This window comes from Lissotriton vulgaris, chromosome 4_1 (genome assembly GCF_964263255.1).
Source record: "Lissotriton vulgaris chromosome 4_1, aLisVul1.2, whole genome shotgun sequence".
NCBI lineage: Eukaryota > Metazoa > Chordata > Amphibia > Caudata > Salamandridae > Lissotriton > Lissotriton vulgaris.
The window spans coordinates 1678393997-1678414833 of NC_141691.1; the positions used below are offsets into that span (position 1 = coordinate 1678393997).

At 49.2% G+C, this 20837-nt stretch overlaps 1 protein-coding gene across 2 annotated transcripts in view; it reads left to right on the forward strand.

Annotated features, from left to right (window-relative positions):
• WWP1 (WW domain containing E3 ubiquitin protein ligase 1) overlaps nucleotides 1-20837 on the forward strand; it is an 866202-nt gene that overhangs the window by 388543 nt on the left and 456822 nt on the right. The gene's annotated exons all lie outside the window — the stretch shown is intronic.

The following is a 20837-nucleotide window of genomic DNA, read 5'->3' on the forward strand; positions in this document are numbered from 1 at the left end:
ATTTAAAGAAATGTGTGCCCCTTTATGTGACTAGTGTATTTGCTGCTTAAAATCTCCTACAAATTCACACGCTGGACAAATTCAGCCTGCCAGTGGTTGCGTCTGGAAGTTTTTTGTTTTTCTAAACTTTTGTTAGTTTGTGAGGCAGTGTCTACCGAGTTGGAGCCTTTGTATGATGTCAACCGTAATCCCACAATGTCCATGTGCATGCCCATGTTTTCAGATTCATTTTTTTCTACTGTTGAATATGCAGGTGCTTTGTGAGAGCGCCAGACGATTTCTTTAAGGGATTTATAAGTGGCCTTGAAGAATACCGGAAAGATAGAGAGAGGTTGTACAGAGTTTGTCAGGAAGAATTGAAATCTGGAGAATAGTAATTGATCAACCGATGAGATCCTTGGGATTTCTCAGATTATGAGCACGCTCTTCAAATTTTTCCTAAACTGCCATAGGAAGTTTACTCTGTGAACTTTTACAGCCTATCCCCGTAGCAGTTGAAAGTCGCCAAAAACGCTGTGAGACACGAGGAGCCAAAAATAGAGAGCAAAGTGAAAAACCCAACTCTACAGAAAAGAGCAAGCGGACAATCAAACAGGGGAAAACAACACAAGTGAAGAACAATAAAGGTGTAGATAATGGTCAGTCTACCCAAAATGCTCATGGTGGAAAACCACTTATCTCCAACATATTCACTCTGATAGATGTAAAAACTCAGTGTGATGGTGGGAGAAGTGGCTGACACAGATGGTCTGGTCCCATAGCGGCTGCACAGTCCACTGAAAATGCAGTGGAGATTAAAACACCAATCTTTCAGTCTATTCCAGCTACCAGTCTGGGGATAGCTCAGGACGATGTTGGGTATAAACTTCCACTACCCTGCCGCATCGTTGATTTACAGAGCCCACAAATTCCCAATAACACTGTAGCGGAGAAGGGCGATAAGATTAATGAAGGTATGGTAACTCTCAGTGGGCTTAATAAGGAAAAGAACCTCGCTCTCCCGCCTCACATGCCAGATAATATAGACACATTTTATTTGCTCACGGAGGAGTCTGAAATGTCGGATTTAAGTATATCTGTCGCAAGTGAAGGAGGCAGTCAAAATTGGGATAGCGGCACAGACTCCGAGCTATCCATGAGACCCTCTGCACAAAAAAAAATGCTGAGAAAGAAATCCAGTCGACGTAACAGATGTGAGACTACTGATCAGGGCAGCTCAATGGATCTTAGATGGGACTATTCCCCTTCGCAATTGTCAACTCTGACAGAACCAACGATGTGTTAAAGAGAGAACCATACACCCACAGGAGGCACGATTGATAGGGTGGCTGACTAAAGGCGAACCTACTTTATCAGAAGTGCTGTAATCTTTAAAGAACTTTCTACAGGAGGTCAAGATAGACAGCAGAAGGTCACGCCTTGCCACGCAAAAGCTTCAAGGCACCATCAGGAAAGTGGGCAAGACATGTGCTGAGATCGCAGATGGAATGGCCTCAGTTAAAGTACATACTGAAAACCTCAAGAAATACATTGTAACCCTGAAAACACAAGGCAAGGAACACAATGGTATAGTTAAGGACCTCATGCTCATAGTCGAAGAGCAAATAAACAGATTACACCTCAATATTGTACGTGTTCTAGACATTCCGGAGGGAGCTGAGGGGAACAACCCCAAGACTTTTATGATTACATTCTTTAAAGGAGCTTTCCTGGACTTACACTCTTGGGACTGGGAAAAGCCAATACAGCGGGCTCATCGCTTCCCACTAACACCATCTAAACGATCTACCACCTCCTCGCAATACCCCCGAACCATGCTAATCTATTTTGGCAAGATTCTCTTGCGACAACTGCTTTATGATCTTGCAAGGCCCACAAACAAGAAAGAAACCTGATAGAGACTACTAGCCGCAGATTCCTTAACGTAGACTTATCCCCAGGCGTGAGACTGGATCTGGAAAACTTTATTGCCACAGCATCCCTGCGCGCTGGGGGGGGGGGGGGGGGGTCAGTTTGTTCTCTTTTCCGCATGCAACGCAGATCCGCATTGTGTCCTGGCCTGTGTTCAGGCCTTCTCTTTTTCACACTTGGCGTTAGTGGAACAGTGTGCCAATGCCTTCGGACTTCAAGACGTGTACCTCCTGTGCACGTCCCATGTCAGCGACGGACCCTCACCCGATTAGCATGTGGTGCCTAGGTGAGCAGCACGACTCAGAGAGATGCGACGCCTGCCTGCACCTTAAGCCCTGCGGGAGCACCGGATGAAGTTGCTGTTGGCGCGCTTGTCCAGGTCATCCCAGCGTCCATCCCCTACCTCGGAGCCGAGGAGCTGCTGGTTGTGTCTGCGACATAGTCTTTCGCCATGGCCCCAGGGGTGTGGCTCACCAGCTGATAAGTCCTTCAGTTGGTCTCCGAGGCCCTGTCTTCCTTACGCAGTGGGCGCAGGCTCCCCCCTGGACATGCGCCTTTCTCCTTCCTACCCGCCGTTTCCCGGTGCAGAGGCGACTAGGGCCCAAATGACAGCCTACGCTGCAGCTCTGCAGGCTTCTTTGGCCCTTCCTCCACCTCCTGAGACTTGCGCGGATCCTTTGCCTTTCGCGGGAACTTCCGCTGAGTCGCCGACGGCTCCGGCGCCAAATGTTTCGGCTTCAGGTCGTAGCAGGGTGGTGTCGTCGAGGTGTGGTCCTTCGGGTCTACCCTCTTTGGCGCCTGGCGTCCCTGCCTCACCGCAAATCCCTACGGGGCTCCCTGTGGCATTGCAGGAGATCGCCTGGACTCCAGGCTTGCCCCCGAGTCCCCCTCCGTCCTCTGAGCAGGCGGCTGCCTCGCCAAAGGTCTAGCCGGCGCTGTTTCGGCGCCGGGAGCCTTCCTCCCCGGCTCCGGTGGAGGCCGGGCCCCTTGGGCGCTTTCCCGAGTTCCTCTCGGTCCTCGACGCAGGTAGCTGCCTTGTCTGAAGTCTAACCGGCGCCTTTTTGGTGCCGCTTCTTCGCCGTTCTGGCGTCGCCCCAGCCCCATTCTCCCAGAGAGCACGTGATGCCCACTCCGGCACCCGTCGACGTTGATCAGGCGCCGGTGGCGACTCCACGGAGCCGCGCCAGGGTTGGGTTCTTGATTCGTCTCCTGAGGTCCCTTCTTCTCCAGAGGTCTGTCATCTGTTGGTGTGTTCCTCCCTTGGAGACTGGGCACTGTATTGTTGCCTTTTCACCAGAATCTTCCAGGGAGAGCTCTTTGCCGTCCCCACAGCCTAAATCCTCAAACCCTTCTTTCCGGGTCTCGCGGTTGGCTATTCCCCTTGCCTCTCCGCCTTCCCCCGAGGCCCCTCGAGTTCCCCATTAAACTGTGGATCCTCCTCTATTCCGGGGCTGGCCGCTCCCCCCCTGGCTTGGGGATGGACGGCTCAGTCTGCAGCCATTACCCACAGAGGAAATACTTTCTCCTCCCCAATGCCCTACTGAGGCCAGTGTTGCCTTTGTTCGGGCTATTTCCACAGCTGCTAGATTCTGCGGGTGGGTGAACCTGGCACTCCGTTTCCTACGGACAACCTTTTGGAAGTTCTCCACCAGGGCTCTGGTGGGTGGGAGTTGTTCCTTTCTTTTGAAGCGTCACTCCACAATTCTCTTATGGGGGCTCGGGGGTGATCCAGTGCCTCAGGCACTTCTCAATCGCCACCGCCCTGCTTCGCATGACCCTGCCTGTCTTTCCTTCCACCCCTCTACTCAAGGCTCTCTTCTGCGGAATGCCTTTCCGTGCTTTCCTGTGGTGTTGTTTTCTCCATCTCTGAGGCCTGGTGGTTGGATTCATGGGGGCGTAATGTCTTCACTTTTTCCAACGCTGCCTTGCGGGCGATTAACACTTTGTGTGTGTTGACCAGGGCTACTTTCAGTCTGTGGAACTCGGAGTCTCTTCTCTCTCATGTCTCACATGAGGGTGCCCGTGCTGATCTGCGGGCCATGTGTTGGATGGTAGGGAGTTGGCCTCGTTTATTCTGCGTGTGGGCTTGTATGTTGCCAAAGCTCTCGGTTGTGCTATGCCCACCTCTGTGGCTCTCCGTCGCCATGATTGGCTGTGTGATGCTGTCTTTCCTGAAAATATTAGAGCGCGCCTGTTTGATCTGCCCTTTGACTGGGTCCTTCTGTTTAATACTCATGCAGACTCCGCCATTCAGCGTCTTCTTGCAAGCCTCCGTCGTCCACCTCCTCAGTAGGTTGGTTTGTTGATCCTCCGGGTCTTGGTGGGGGATGTTATCCCACTTGCTCCTAGAATCTGGGGTTGGAGTGTTATTTACACTTCCTGTGTGGTTTGCTGTGCCCTTAGGGTCCCTTGGTTGACCCACTTCTTCAGTTGGCTGCTGGTTCAGCCCCTTTTTTGGCTAGAGTGTACTTTTTGGCTGCTTACTAAGCCTTCTGTGGTTTCTGCCGCAGGTTTATAGTTTTGTTCTCTGATGCAGGATTTCTTCCCGAAGAGTAGTTTCCATAAAATTCTTGGGACGTGTCATACCCCATGTGGGGTACTTGAAGCTATTGTATAGCTCTGTCTTTCGCTGGGAGGGTGTGGACTCTCCTTGCGGGTTCTGGCTTTTCCTGGTATCGTAATATTCTGCTGGTGCTGTTACTTGGTCATTGCCTCGGCGTAGCAGACGCTGCTTCAGTTCTGGCTTTTTATGTATTTGATGTGTCGTTTGACTGGCTTGGTATGCCGTCTTCGGCATTGTGCTGCGGTGTTTTCCCCTCCTGTCTGCTGTGTCGGGCTGGTCCTCTGTCGGGTGTTCCGGGGGGATGCTTTCTTGTGTTGACGCCTGGGCCCGCCCTACTTGTTTCTCGTCTTATCTTCCAGCTGGTCGCTTGTTGGAGCACAACTACATCCGCCTGGACGATGTGGTATGGACGTTTAGTTTCTTGGCGCTTGTCAGCGTCCAGCTGCGACCGCCTGCCCTCTGGTCTATGGCCAGGGGCCTTGGAGTGGGTCTTGGCGCCCCTTCTTCGTGTTTTGCGGGAGCCTTGTAGGACTGTGTTTTTTCTTCTCCTACGTGCCTTATTGCTGAGGCACTGTTTTGTCTGGTCTGTTGACTTCCAGCTGTGATGGATTTGGCTGCCCTCTTCACTGGGTGTGTTCCCGGAGGAGGGCTCTTGTGTTAGTTTCTACCACTTCTCCATGAAGTCTCTGGGTTGCTCTTCTTCCTTGGTACTCTGCTGTGTTGCCTATGCCTCTGGGGCCTCCGGTGGGGGTCCCTAGTACATTGACTGCTGACCTCCTTTCATATTGCCCTTGCTTTCGCCTGCTTGGTGAGGGCTGGGCTGTCTCTTCTGTCGTTATAACACATCCCCTGTGGGGCCGATGTTCTTCCACAATGCTGAGGCTCTCTTCTGCTTGGGAGGGGGTGACTTGGCTTTTTCCCTGTCCCTGTGATTTGTCCCCTGTTGGGTTCTTGTGTTCGCCTGAGCAGGAGAGGTCCTCTCGCAGACCCTCCTTCCCCTTGGGTATGGCTTTGGTATCCATTCTACGTTAAGGAATCTGCGGCTAGTAGTCTGTCCGATGTACGAATTACTTACCTTCGGTAACAATGTATCTGGTTGAGGCGATTCTAGCCGCAGATTCCTCCATGACCCGCCCTTCCTCCCCGTTCTGCAAAGACTCTTCTTTGGTCTTCTGCACTCGCCTGCCTACGTGTGGTTGCCTTCTGAGAGTGCCTTTTCTTACTCCCTCCCTATGGGGATCCTAGTTTTGTTGTTTGCTCCATTTCTTCCCTTCTGGGGATTGATTGATGATTTCATGGGTGCTTCTGCACTCCTGAACTCTGGTCTCCAGTGTGGGGTCTGCACGTGCTCTTCTTCCTTTCTTTGATTGCACTTATGACTCCTGTGCAGTCCTTAGGGTTGAGATCTCTTGGCTAGATCTCGACCCGTAGCTCTTTTCAGGAGCTGTCTCTCCCTGCTGGTGTTGTCTGCGGGTGAGTTGTCGTTCCTCTTCTGTTCTGACCTTGATCCCCTTTTTGTTCTGGGCTGTGGTTGCAGATTTCTTCGTCTGCTGTGCATTTTTTCACATCCGTTCTGCCCCCAAGGAGGCTGTTGTGTTTGTTTGCAGGCTTGCTTGCAGTAGCTGTGCTCTGTTCTTTCCTTCCATGACTTTTGGTGCCATGGTGCCTGGCTCTATTCTGGATGGTGCTGTTCCTCACCATTTGTTTCTTCCCTTTCTATTTAGCTGATTTTTTCGCACACTGTTCCAGTATTCTCACAGTTTTTGTTTGTGATGGCTCCGAGTTGTGGCGCGGAAAAGTTCTCTGACGAAAACTGACCTAGGTGCTCTGGAGTGGTGTAGGAAGGTGGATACCTGACTATGGTTACCCCAGATTTTTTGCCTAGTGTTTAGCTGGTTTTCGACTTAGTTGGCCTGGGATCCTGCTAATCAGGTCCCCAGGCTATCTGCTCTCAATTTAAAATGGACTCCATGTCCCTTAGGTACATTTCCAATTGGATATTGTGTCACATTATGAGCCCCTGTACAGAGTACTATAGGTACCCAGGGTATAGGTGCATCCAAGGCCTACCAGGGGCTGCAGCATATATTTTGCCACCCCTGGCTGGCCATTCAAATTCACACAACTGGCGGATCACTCAGCTGGGGTAGGTGGTGTAATCACCCCATGCTTAGATATAGTACACCTATATCTAACCTTATATCTAGACACATATACACCTATAAGTCACTCCTATGGCAGGCCTTAACTATACTGGAGGCAGAGTGCTTGGTTTTATGTGAGATTGGGCTCTAACATGAGCTGAGCCTGTCTGCAGCTTTCGGAACCATGGCCTTTAGCTGTTCCAGGATATTGCCATACCATATACTCTTAAGTGCATTATAATCCTCACGGTTAGATGCTAACTATGGTTTGGCTTTATCAAAACATGTCGAGCATGGTCTCATACAATTTGGAATACTACCCCCTTGCCAGTTCTGTCGACGGGGGTAGCATTCCACCCTTCTAGAGGGAGAAGACATGTTGTTCCTACTATTCCCGGTTAAAGTTAACCAAAGCCTCAGCATCACAAAATAGATGCTGCTGCCACAGACACAAGTCTGACCTCCTGCTGCTGGGAGTCCTTCCAGCGAGGGAGGCTTGGACAATAGGTTTCCTGCCCTGGGAGGTGCTAGCACCACCCCAGACAGGATTTTGTGTATTGGGACAGGGAGGGCTGAAAGGATTGAGACACTGCCTGGGGCACACAAGGTGTCCCATGCATAGGCCAGTTCAAACCGGTGCTGGGGCACTCCAGCCCCAGCTCTGGCGCGAAACTGGACAAAGGGAAAGGGGTGTAACCACCCCCTTCCCTGGTCCTACCCATAGGAGGGACCTAGCAGGTAATCCTGGCCCTAAGATTCGTATATAGGGAAGAGCTGAGTCTAGAGACTTTAGATTATCCTGACTGAAACACTGAAACAAAGCTCTGGACCTTCATCACTCTACTTTGGAAGAAGACGACTGAAGAATCTCCCTTGTGGTCAAGGAGTGACCACCCTGCACAAGCAGGCACCATCCAGCGATCGATGACTTGCTTTGCCACCGCCTCCCGCCGGAGCCCGAGCCCAGAGCCTGACAAGAACCGGATTCCCAGACATCCAACAGCCCGATCCACAGTCCCTGCAAAGCTGAGACCCGTGGAGGCGACGAGAGACGTGGGACCGTCCATCTTGAAAAGTCTGCGACCTGCTAACTGCGCAGCCCCCGAGGCCCCCTCGAAGCTGTGCATTGGGGATTGAGAAGCCCCAGCCCCATCTGCACTGAAGATCAGCCCTGCACACTCCACGAGTTCTGCGTGGGGCCCTTTTGCATTTTCCTGCTTGACTCGTCTGCCCGGTCACTTGCCCGTTGGCTAGTGGCCATCTAGGCGACGATCCCGTGAAACTACACCGCTAGTCTGGTTGCTCCAGACTAGCCCTTGCTTCCCTGAAAAGAAGCAGCCCCTCAGACCTTGCTGGTCTGAGTAAGAAGCCTACATCGATTCCTGCGTGGGTTGCCTTTGCCAAGGCTTGTTGCCTCCAATCTTGAAGGCGACACCGCCGACAGCGAGAGCCTTCGTGGGACAGTCCGTGCCTCCATCCTGGTCGTCGTCGACGCCTCCTGGTCCACATGGCTGCAGAGACTAGCTTTCCCTCAGCACCTGATTGCAACGTGACATCACCTGGTTCCATCCTGGTCACTGGCTAGTGACCCAGACACTGTCCCCTCTGCTTTCAGGTCCTCTACATCTTAGATCCACCCTTGGATCCAACCAGACTCTTCTCTTCTGGCCGACTGCAGCATTTTTACTCCAAGGCTCCATAGATCCCCACGACGAAACCCGAAACACTTTTGGACCTATGCACCCGCTTCCTGTGGGTGAGGTAACGCGAGTACTACGGTGCTCCTTTAGAGGTTTACATCCCTAGTGTCCTATTTTCAAGTGGTTAAGTTCTAGTCCAGTCGGAAGTCTCCCAAACCTTTAACTTTATAACTTTTACGCACCCATTGACTTCTATGAAGGAACGCGTGCGCCTTTAGACACTGCATACGCATCCCGTGGGCCTCCTGCTCCCTAACCTTTGTTAGATCAGTGTAGCCCCAGTGATTCCCAAGGATCTAGGCCTCACCATTGTTCGTGACGTGGTACTTGTACCACTTTTTTAATATATGGTTTGACGGGCCACCCCGGCCTATCCATAATTGTGCAACTTTTGTATGTTATATTAAGTTCCTTGTTTTGCGCTTGTGCTTCTGTGCTCATAAAGAGTTCAGGGGTTTGTTTAGAAATAAATACATATATATATTTTGAATATATATCCTGTGTGGTGTCCTTTCATTTGGTATTAAAGGGATTGCATATGGTAAAACAGCTGGGTTCACATGCCCTCTTAAGTTTAGCCTAAGACTGCTTTGTCCATGCTACCCCTAGAATAGCTGGTCTATAAGGTTGACTTTACAACCATCACCATAAGGGTTGTTTGGACTGGTGCAAGTTGCTCACTAGAATAGTGAACTTCATATACCAGGCCACCTTCTCACATTTTACTTAAGTTCTACTGAACTTAGTTGTTGTAGATCAAAGGGCCTAGCACACCCTGACTACAACTCCTAGAGAGGTTTAGTAGGTAAACACTTAGTGTAGGTAGTTGCATCACATCCACCTCACTAGAGAATGTCTGGCACAGGAGAGTCCAGTGGGAGCCATCCTGTGGAGAGTTACTCTCCCAAGGTACCCTCCAGATTTTCTATCCTCAGTTTCAAGGAACTGAGACACTTGTGTAGAACAAGAAAGCTGAAGCAAGGGTCTAACCCTACACTTCAGCACCTCCTAGAGCTCTTAGATGAGTTTGAAGCTCTAAAGGCCTCTGGTGCAGACTCTACAGGGAATGCAGCTCAGGGCCTACCCTCTTCAGAAGATGCCACTGACCCCCCTGTTGTAGATGAAGATGATGATGAGGATGAGGTTGGGGATGAGTCTGATGAAGAGGATGGTAGCCAGGTCCAAGTCAGTAGATTTAGCCAGGCTAACTTAAGCCAATTTGGAGCTGAGAATGGGACAGCCCCATTCAGGTCTGCAAGTGGGTTTAACCAGAGGTACAGGAGAGGGAGATCTCGCTCAGGAGAATTTCATCACTCCAATGCTTCTAGGGGTTCTCAGAGGGGAATGACATCTCCTCAGAGGAGAGAACACCAGGCTAGGTTGAGGGAAGTCAATCTCAGAATTGAGAGGGAAGAACTTGCCCTAGCCAAGGAGAAACTTGCTTTTGACAGAGAAAGGAAGTTAGGTGGGGTAGAACCCACTGATGGCAGCAGTATCCCTAAGTATAAAGACAGGTCCTATGACAATAGACACCTGAGTAAGATTGTGCCCCCCTACAAAGATGGGGATGACATCCACAAATGGATAACTGCTTTGGAGAGGGCATGCAAAGTACAGCAGGTACCCCAAAGTCAGTGGGCAGCAATCATGTGGCTCTCCTTTTCAGAAAAAGGTAGAGATAAGCTCCTCACAGTTAGTGATGAGGATGCTAACAATTACACTGTCCTGGAGAGTGCTCTGATTGATGGGTTTGGCTTAACCACTGAACAATACAGGTTGAAATACAGGGATACCCAGAAGAGACAGACTCAGGACTGGATTGATTTTGTAGATTGTGCTACTAAGGCTCTGGAGGGCTGGTTATTGGGCAGTAAAGTACATGACTATACAGGATTGTATAATTTGATTATGAGGGAGCAGATCCTTAGTAATTGTCAAAACCAGCTTCTACACCAGCACCTGGTGGACTCAGATCTGACCTCTCCACAAGAATTGGGGAAGAGGGCAGACAAATGGGTCAGAACCAGGATTAGGCCTAGAAATCAGGGTAATGACCAGAAGAAATATTCTACCAAGCCTCAAGAGAAAGGTTGGGATAAATCTAAAGACAAAACTTCCACAGGGCCCAAAACTCAATTGATGGGGGTGTGTCCCAAGACACTTCCTCTACCCAAAAGAAACCTTATTGCCATGCCTGTAAAAAGCCTGGCCACTGGAAGACTGACAGCAGTTGCCCAAAGGCCACCAATAAAGAAAACATACCCCCAAGTAATACTCCCCATCCTCCTGTTACTATTAGTAGTAATTCCCCAGGTGGTGGGAGTGCCCCCAAGAACTGGACTGGGTTTACTTTAGGAATGCATGGGGACTCTGGCCTAACCAGGTCCCCTACCTTAGCTACTCTTGTCTGTGAAAATGGCATGGGGTTTGCCAACTTCACTGCTTGTCCCAACACTTTGGGCAAGTACAGACAGGAGCCCCACATCAATGGCCAGAAAGTTGAAGCCTACAGAGATACAGGGGCTAGCATCACTATGGTGACTGACAGTCGAGTTCCCTCAGGACAACTTTTACCTGGGTTCACCTATCAGGTGATCAACATTGATAGAGAGCAGAAAGATCATCCCATGGCAGTAGTAAATCTCAGCTGGGGAGGTGTCACTGGCCCCAAGAGAGTGGCAGTGTATTCAAACCTGCCTGTAGATTGTCTACTGATGAATGATCTAGAGATCTCAGCCTGGGCTGAGGTAGAACAAGAAACCCATTCCAGAATGGTAGGCCTTCCAAAGGAGGTTATTGGGGCTGTGATAGCCACAGCCCCAGCCCGAGCACAATTCCTTCCTGAAAAGGTTGGAAGGGCTGTGATGGTCACAGCCCAAGCTCAGGCAGACTTCCCTGAAAATGTTGGCAGGGCTGGGATGGTCACAGCCCACACCCAAACAGAGTTACTTCCTGAAAGGTTTGGTAGGGCTGTGATGGTCACAGCCCAAACTCAAACAGATTTTAGTGTTGTGAAGCCTGAAACTATGGATCACTCCACTCAAACAGAGAGCATTGGGGAGGAAGAAAAGTCTCCCTCCCACCAGACATTAGGTGAGAGTCAGCCTCCTCAGGGAACTGACCCTATCCCTTGTGAAGAAGCTGCCCCAGAGGTAGTCAGGCCTAGCCTGGCAGAGCCTCTGATTTCAGTGGACCCTTCCAAGGTGGGACCCAGTCTGGAGCAGGTAACCTGCCCCTCTCTACCCTGCCTCAGTCAGCCCAGGGCTGCAGGGGTCAGAGAGGCCAGTGGTGGACCCCAAAGGGCCCCCTGTCCACAAGAACCACCCCATCAGCAGATTAGGGGCACCAAAGTTAGCAGCCCTAGCAAGGTGAAAATTTCAAAAACTCCTGAGGGATCTCCCGTACACTCAGTTAGGAACCTCCCCCAGATGGATTCTGTTGGGTACAGCCAAACCTCGGACCCAAAGGCCCCAAACCTGACCTGTCCCTCCAGTAAGCCAACCAAAGGGACCCAGCCTCCAGCTTTAGGTATCCAGAGGTTTACCCTGAGAGCACAGTGCAACTCACTCAAGGAGAGAAAGGCCTATATGGTGGAAAGTGATTGGAGGAAGCTGAGCCCTACATTAGAGGAGCCTCACTTCAGTACTCCATCTCAACACCAGCCTTTTACTTTGCCAAAACACACCACAGGTAGAGATTTCCTATGGTGGAGACCCTATGATACCCTTAGGGTAAGGGATTGCTTAGTGGACCATGAGACAAGGGGTAACCATGCTAGTGTAGGTACTTCCTTATATGGCCACTTAGGCAAGATAGGCTTACCTGGTCAAGGATAGCCTTATCTCCTTTCGTTTGGGGGGGAGGAGGGGGGTTGTGTAGGAAGGTGGATACCGGACTATGGTTACCCCAGATTTTTTGCCTAGTGTTTAGCTGGTTTTCGGCTTAGTTGGCCTGGGATCCTGCTAATCAGGGCCCCAGGCTATCTGCACTCTCTTTAAAATGGACTCCATGTACCTTAGGTACATTTCCAATTGGATATTGGGTCACCTTATGAGCCCCTGTACAGAGTACTATAGGTACCCAGGGCAAAGGTGCATCCAAGGCCTACCAGGGGCTGCAGCATATCTTTTGCCACCCCTGGCTGGCCATTCAAATTGACACAACTGGCTGATCACTCAGCTTGGGCAAGGTGGTGTAATCACCCCTTGCTTATATATAGTATACCTATATCTAATCTTATATCTAGACACATATACACCTATAAGTCACTCCTAAGGCAGGCCTTAACAATCCTGGAGGCAGAGTGCTTGGTTTTATGTGAGATGGTGCTCTAGCATGAGCTGAGCCTGTCTGCAGCTTTCGGAACCATGTCTTTTAGCTGTTCTAGGATATTGCCATACCATATACTCTTAAGTGCATTATAATCCTCGCGGTTAGATGCTAACTATGGTTTGGCTTTATCAAAACATGTCGAGTAAGGTGTCATACGATTTGGAATACTACCCCCTCGCCAGTTCTGGCGACGGGGGTAGCATTCCACCCTTCTAGAGGGAGAAGACATGTTGTTCCTACTATTCCCGGTTAAAGTTAACCAGAGCCTCGGCATCACAAAATGGATGCTGCTGCCACAGACACAAGTCTGCAAAAAACACAGTTGATGGACAGAATGCAGAACAATGTCTTACATTCACCCCAGTACAAAGATATGGGCCTAAATCCATCGTTTTTTTGCACTCCACACCACCCTAGGTCAGACAATGGCTATATGCAAATCAGCCTTAACCCTGTGCCTCATGGGAACAGTCCAGCCCGAACTACCAAGCCATGTCTTTCCTAGACCGGAATCAAGCATCCAAGGACCGGTTTCTGGCCTCCTGCTGCTGGGAGTCCTTCCAGCGAGGGAGGCTTGGACAATAGGTGTCCTGCTTTGGGAGGTGCTAGCACCACCCCAGACAGGATTTTGTGTATTGGGACAAAAAGGGCTGAAAGGATTGAGACACTGCCTGGGGCACACAAGGTGTCCCATACATAGGCCAGTTCAAACTGGTGCTGGGGCACTCCAGCCCCAGCTCTGGCGTGAAACTAGACAAAGGGAAAGGGGTGTAACTTCCCCCTTCCCTGGTCCCACCCATAGGAGGGACGTAGCAGGTAATCCAGCCCCTAAGATTCGTATATAGGTAGGAGCTGAGTCTAGAGATTTTAGATTATCCTGACTGAAACACTGAAACGAAACTCTGGGCCGTCATCACTCTACTTTGGAAGAAGATGACTGAAGAATCTCCCTTGTGGTCAAGGAGTGACCACCCTGCACAAGCAGGCACCATCCAGCGATCGACGACTTACTTTGCCGCCGGAGCCCGAGCCCAGAGCCTGACAAGAACCGGATTCCCAGACATCTAACAGCCCGATCCACAGTCCCTGCAAAGCTGAGACTCGTGGAGGCGACGAGAGACGTGGGACCGGCCATCTTGAAAAGTCTGCGATCTGCTAACTGCGCAGCCCCCGACGCCCCCTCGAAGCTGTGCATTGGGGATTGAGAAGCCCCAGCCCGAGCAGCATCTACACCGAAGATCAGCCCTGCACACTCCACAAGTTCTGCGCGGGGCCCTTTTGCATTTTCCTGCTAGACGCGTCTGCCCGGTCACTTGCCTGTTGGCTAGTGGCCACCTTGGCGACGATCCCACGAAACTACACCGCTGGTCTGGTTGCTCCAGACTGGCCCTTGCTTCCCTGAAAAGAAGCACCCCCTCAGATCTTGCTGGTCTGAGTAAGAAGCCTACATCGATTCCTGCGTGGGTTTCCTTTGCCAAGGCTTGTTGCCTCCAATCTTGAAGGCGACACCGCCGACAGCGAGAGCCTTCGTGGGACAGCTCGTGCCTCCATCCTGGTCGTCGTCGACGCCTTCTGGTCCACGTGGCTGCAGAGACAAGCTTCCCCTCAGCACCTGATTGCAACGCGACATCACCTGGTTCCATCCTGGGCACTGGCTAGTGACCCAGACTCTGTCCCCTCTACTTTCAGATCCTCTACATCTTCGATCCACCTTTGGATCTAACCGGACTCTTCTCTTCTGGCCGCCTGCAGCATCTTTACTCCAAGGTTCCATAGATCTCCACGACGAAACCCGACACTTTTGGACCTATGCACCTGCTTCCTGTGGGTTAGGCAACGCGAGTACTACGGTGCTCCTGTAGAGGTTTACATCCCTAGTGTCCTAGTTTCAAGTGGTTAAGTTCTAGTCCAGTCGGAAGACTCCCAAACCTTTAACTTTATAACTTTTACACACCCATTGACTTCTGTGAGTGAACGTGTGTGCCTTTAGACACTGCACACGCATCCCGTGGGCCTCCTGCTCCCTAACCCTTGTTAAATCAGTGTAGCCTCAGCGATTCCCAAGGCCCCAGGCCTTACCATTATTCGTGACGTGGTACTCATACCACTTTTTTAATATATGGTTTGACGGGCCACCCAGGCCTATCCATAATTGTGCAACTTTTGTATGTTATATTAAGTTCCTTGTTTTTTGCTTGTGCTTCTGTGCTCATAAAGAGTTCAGGGGTTTGTTTAGGAATAAATACATATATATTTTGAATATATATCCTGTGTGGTGTCCTTTCATTTGGTATTAAAGGGATTGCATATGGTAAAACAGCTGGCTTCACATGTCCTCTTGAGTTTAGCCTAAGACTGCTTTGTTCATGCTACCCCTAGGATAGCTGGTCTATAAGGTTGACTTTACAACCATCACCATAAGGGTTGTTTGGACTGGTGCAAGGTGCTCACTAGAATAGTGAACATCATATACAAGGCCAACTTCTCACAGGTTGGACTTGTGTATCCTTGCTGATGTCACGAACGCGGACGACATCAGGGCGGAGTCACGTGGTGCCGTCCCCCCGGCGCGCAGGGATGCTGTGGCAAGAAAGTTTTCTGGATCCAGTCTCACGCCTGGGGATCATTCTACGTTAAGGAATCTGTGGCTAGAATTTTCTCTACCAGATACATCGTTACCGAAGGTAAGTAACTCGTACTTTAATGGTATCACATTTTTTACTCTGCCTGATTTCGCCCATGCAACTGTAGAGCGCAGATGGAGGTTGAGAGAACTCTTTGCGCTATTTAAACAGCTGGGCGCAAAATTTTGTCTACAGAATCCTGCTTGTCTAAAGGTTATATTCAAGGGAGCCATACGTAGTTTTGCTTCGGAAATCCAGGCCCAAGCGTATTAGCGAGAAATTTCAGCTCAAAAGTAAGAAAGTTGGTGACTTAAGACTTTAGTATAATCTCTGAATATAACTCTGTGAAGCGGATATTGGCTCTACTTCCTGACTGACTATATTTCTTTATTTTGTTTTTCCTTCTGGTTTTCTTTCTCTTCTCCTCTTTTTTCTGTTTCATCTAATTTTTTAAATGAGTAGAGCGAATGTCTTTAAATCAGAAGGCAACAAAATAAGACATCGCTGTGATTTGAACATGGTGGTACTTTAGAATTATAGTGAAGGTAGAAGGATTGGGTAGGGTCACGGGGTCACGGATGCTCGGATGCCATCATTCTGCGCCACGTAACCTCCGTGGTAGGTGGTGGGAGGAGGGTGTGTGGTCTAGTGGAAGGGGGGGAGTGAGGGGGAAGGGGTTGGAACTCTGGGGCCGGCTTTAAGTTGTCTAGTTTTGTTATTATGGCTGAAAAGTATTATCATTAATGAGTAAATTGCGTATAGCAACAATTAATATCTGTGGCCTTAACGACATCAGAATACTGCGGTGGGGCTACGATTGTTAAAAGCTGATATAATATGCATGCAGGAAACACATATTGAAAGAGCATTGCTACATCTGTTGGAAACACTTGGATATACATTGGTGGGGGCCACAACCCAAAATTCGAAGACACTGGGGGTAGCAATATTGACAGCTAATCACTTCATTCGAACGATAGCTGATCAGAATGGGCGGTGGGTGATCACACAGTGCTGTAGGGACAATGGGGAGCCAATCATAATATGCACTATCTATGGAAGTACGACGATCCAACTGTATTTGATTATATAAATAATGAGTTAGCTACATGGCCACTACCTATTATTATTTGTGGGGATTTTAATATAAACTTGCCTGCTAGTCAAAATGTTGCCCTTGAAAATGGCTTGGACTATAGCGTACGGAAGCCCAAGGTTTTCAGAGCTTTTAGGACACTATGTCGCGAACAAGCACTTTCTGATTTCTGGAATTGGCAAAATTCCACGGACCCGGGTTGTAATTTCTTTCTTTTCCACACAAAAAGCATGCAAGATTAGACTTAATTTTAGCATCACATACTATTCTTCATGCATGCTCAATTGAGAAAGCTCCTCGCATATTAGCAGATCACAATCCTTTAATGGTAGAACTCAAAGGATTTGGTTATAGAATTAAGGAGAAGTCTAATTGGAGCTTTGAGCGATCACTACTTCTGAATGAGGAATACTGCGAGCATATGAGGAAATGGATACCCCAATTTTTTTTAAAGAGAACGTAGGGAGTGCTGGAGTGGATATAGTTTGGGACACGTTGAAAGCTGGGATACGGGGGGAAACACTCAGCTTTTCACATACTAGGAACAAGGAAAAGCGATGTTTGCTCAATAATATGCAGGGTAGTCTGGCTGTTGCAGAAGATGATCTGATTGTAACACTCCTGGAAGGTAGAGGCGCCGCGGAAGCACATATGAAAGTGATAGCAGCTAAATCAGCAGTTCTCAAAATAACAAAAAGAGCAGCACATAGATTAGCGGTGTGACGAGAAAAGGCGTATGAATGTAGCGAGCAAGTAGGGCGCCACCTCGCAACTAGAGCTAGGCAAAGAACAACTTAGATCATAATAGCTGAGATTAATGACTCTGTAAAAGGGAGAACTAGAGACCGAGAGGGTATTAGCAAGGTGTTCTGCTCATATTATCAAAATCTATGCCATGAGGATATCCGTGACCGCCCCGGAGATGTTACTCTATATCTTAGTCAAGGGTCAGTGGTACAATTTTCCGAGGAAGATCAAAAACAACTTGAGGAGCTTCCCCAGTGGGTGGATATTTTGCTCTGCATTAAACCTTCCGAGCAGCAAATCTACTGGTTTGGATGATATACCTTTAAAGTTTCCTAAACAATTTGTCCCACAGCTGAAAGAGTTGATGCTACAATTAATTATACGTGTATTTAAAGGAGGGAAACCACTGCAGTCCTGGACACAGTCCAACATCATTATCTTTCTCAAAAAACACAAATCACCACTAGAACCTGACTCTTATCGTCCTATTACTTTAATTAATGCGGATAGCAAGATTTACTCAAAAGTTCTCGCCATTCGCTTAGCTGCTGTCATTCACAAAGTTGTCTCACCGCGACAACATGTTTTTATACCATTGCAAAACTGACCACATCAGGAGAATTATTTCACTTTTTGATGCTGCAATATTTCCGGAGAACCAAAAGCACTTATACTGCTGGATACTGAGAAGGCCTTCGACAGGGTCTCCTGGTCTTTTTTTTGTGCGGCCCTGTCGAGGCTCGGAGTAGGCAAGGGACTAATACAGGCCTCCAAAAAATAATATACTTTAATCCTAGAGCAGGACTCTTTGTAAATGGGGTTCTCACAGACTTATTTGAAATAACTAGAGGTACCCGAAAGGGCTGTCCAAGCTCTCCGCTGTTGTTTGCACTGTACATAGACCCCTTTTTACAGCAACTTGAGAGTAACAGGAGGATTAAACCTATCAAATCTCAGGGTGGGAACACTAAAACTTTGGCCTATACCGACAACATTGCGATAGTCACCCCTGATCCCAAAATAGCTATGGCGGAAGCGGTGAGATTTTGGCGACTCTCGGGGTACTCAATAGCACCAAAAATCCAAATTGTTTGCAGTAATATATTCATGGCTAACAACGCTAGACAGGTAGAAAAGGCCACATATCTTGGGGGTGATATTCTAGCTAATGTCGACAAAATTGTTGATGGCAATATTGATCCTTGGATCGCTAAAACTAAAACTGAATTCATGAGACTACATAAATGACACTTGTTGATTATCCGCAGATGCAATATAATCAAAATGCTTTTCCCCCCCCAAATTCTTTTATTTTCTAATGGCAATTCCTTTAGAATTCTCTACTTTGTCTGAAAAATATTGAAGACTTCTTTTCTCGTTTTATTTGGGCATAGGAAAAGCAGAGAAGAGCATATACATTTTTATCTTTACGAAGAGAAAGGGGAGGTCGGGCATTGGCAAATATTAGATTATACTATTGGGCCACTACCCTATTAGCTAATCTAACCCTTATATCTGAAAAGCCAATAAATAGTATCAAGGAGGAAATACCTACGCTCATAGAACTTATAATGGGCAAAGACGCATGGGGGTGGCTTTGGAGATTCCTTAATGATAGCCATTACAAGTAGGTCTACTTTATATCATTAATAGGCGGTCATAGAATTATGACATTAGTTCGGAAATTGTTAGGGCTGGGCCGACTGAATCACTTCACACCAACAGATAATAATCCTAACTTGCCAGAAATTTTTAAAGATCCTATTATTAAAAGATGGTGTGATACCGGCCTGTCCAAACTTGGCGATTTCTACTCTCTAAACGACAATTAGCTTTGATAACCTTAAGGAGACACATAATTTAGATTGGAGAGACTTCTATTAATACCTCCAGATTCGAGATTTTCTAGGCAAAAAAAGTAGGAGGCTCAATTGGATTTGCCAAATATGACATGATAAATAGGTTAAGGAACATTAGACTGCTTTCTATCGGGGAGCTTTATAGATATTTTAACTCAATGTCAGATGATATGGAGGCTTGAGCAGTAAAATGGAAAACAGAGATAAGCATTGAGGAAATTTTTTTTTTTATTCAGCCGAATTAGCACAGAAAATCCAAATTCCAGCTCTGCTTCAGGCACAATACTACAAATCCTGTTTTTCACTCCATTACACCCCATAAAAAATCTCTAAATGAGGGACGGGAAAAGGAACTCCATGTCCCCGATGTGCATTATACCAGGCAAATTTAGATCCCATGTTTAGCTCATGTAACTCTTCAAGTGGCTTGAAACGAGAAAGAAAGTGCTAGGGGTTGACTATATCCTCACCTTCTCTCTGATTGGACTTGGGGTATACTCGCAACTAGGGAAGCCAGGAGAAAAACTTGTATCTGATAGAGAATACTAGACACAGATTCCTTCACGTAGAATTATCCCCAGGCGTGAGACTGGATCCGTAAAATTTTCTGCCCAGCATATCTGCGCGCTGGGGAGACGGCATCACAGGATTCCGCCCAGGCGTTGTTCGTGACGTCAGCAAGGTCACATAAGTCCCACCCCACCACGCCTAAGTCAGTTTTTTCCTTTTCCACGTGCAGCGCGGATCCTGGTTGTAGTTTGGACCTTTCCCTTTCGCTATTTGCGTGTGTGTGGGAACAGTGTGCGAATGCCTTCGGGCTTTTGCTCGTCTTGTGGACACCTGATTTTGGCAACGGACCCTCACCCCATCTGCATGTGGTGTTTGGGGGAACACCACGATTCCACTGATTGTGAGGCGTGCCAGCAGATGAAGCCGTAGTCCTGGCAGTAGCGCCAAATGAAACTTCTCTCTGCTTGCATGTCCAGGTCGGAGTAGTCATCTCGCCCGGCCCCTTCAGAGGGTTCTCAAACTCGCTGCCTCCCTCATCGACCTTGTCCTTCTCCCAGGTCGCAAGAGCTTCGCTCGCCTGTCGGTTAGTGTCACAGTTTGTCCCAGAGGGTCGGTTTCCGGCCTGTCAGGGGCGTGGGCTCTCCGCGGGTGGTGCGGTCCCGCGTGTCGTCCCCTTATCCGCCGTTTCCTGGTGTGGGGGCGACTAGAGCCCAGATAGACATATGCGGCAGCTTTGCAAGCTGGCTTCTCCCCCTCCTCCTGGGACGTCAGCGGATCCCTTACAGTGTGCGGGGCCCTCCGTGACATCGCCAGCAGCTCTGGCGCCGACTAGCTCAGATCCAGGTTTGGAGGATGTGATGCCGTTGGGGTGCGGCCCTTTCGGGTTCCCTCCTTCTGAGCACAGCGCCTGTGCTTCAGCGCAACCTCCTGCGGGAGTTCCTGTGGTGTCGTGGGAGGTCGCTAGGGCTCGGGATGCACCCCAGAGCCCCTCCCGGTCCTCTAGACCGACGGCGGTCTTTTCCGAGTCTGAGGTGATGCCGCTTTGGCGCCGGCGGCTGCTAGCCATGGTGAGTCGGGGGAGGGCCCCTCTCTCCCAATCAGGGGTCGAGGCTGGCGGGGGACTCTTCTTCCCTCCCCGGGTCCCTCTCGTCCCTCCACGCTGGCGGCTGCCTCGTCTGAGTTGGATTGGCGCCGTTTCCTCGTCTCCCCAGCCCCGGTCCCCTGCGCTGTGCGCTGTGTCGGACACCGCCCCGGCACCGGACGATGATGATGTCCTGCTTAAGTTTGCAGACTCTACTGCGCCAGGCTGACGTCGCGTCGTTGACTCCTCTTCGGACACCTCCTCTTCTCC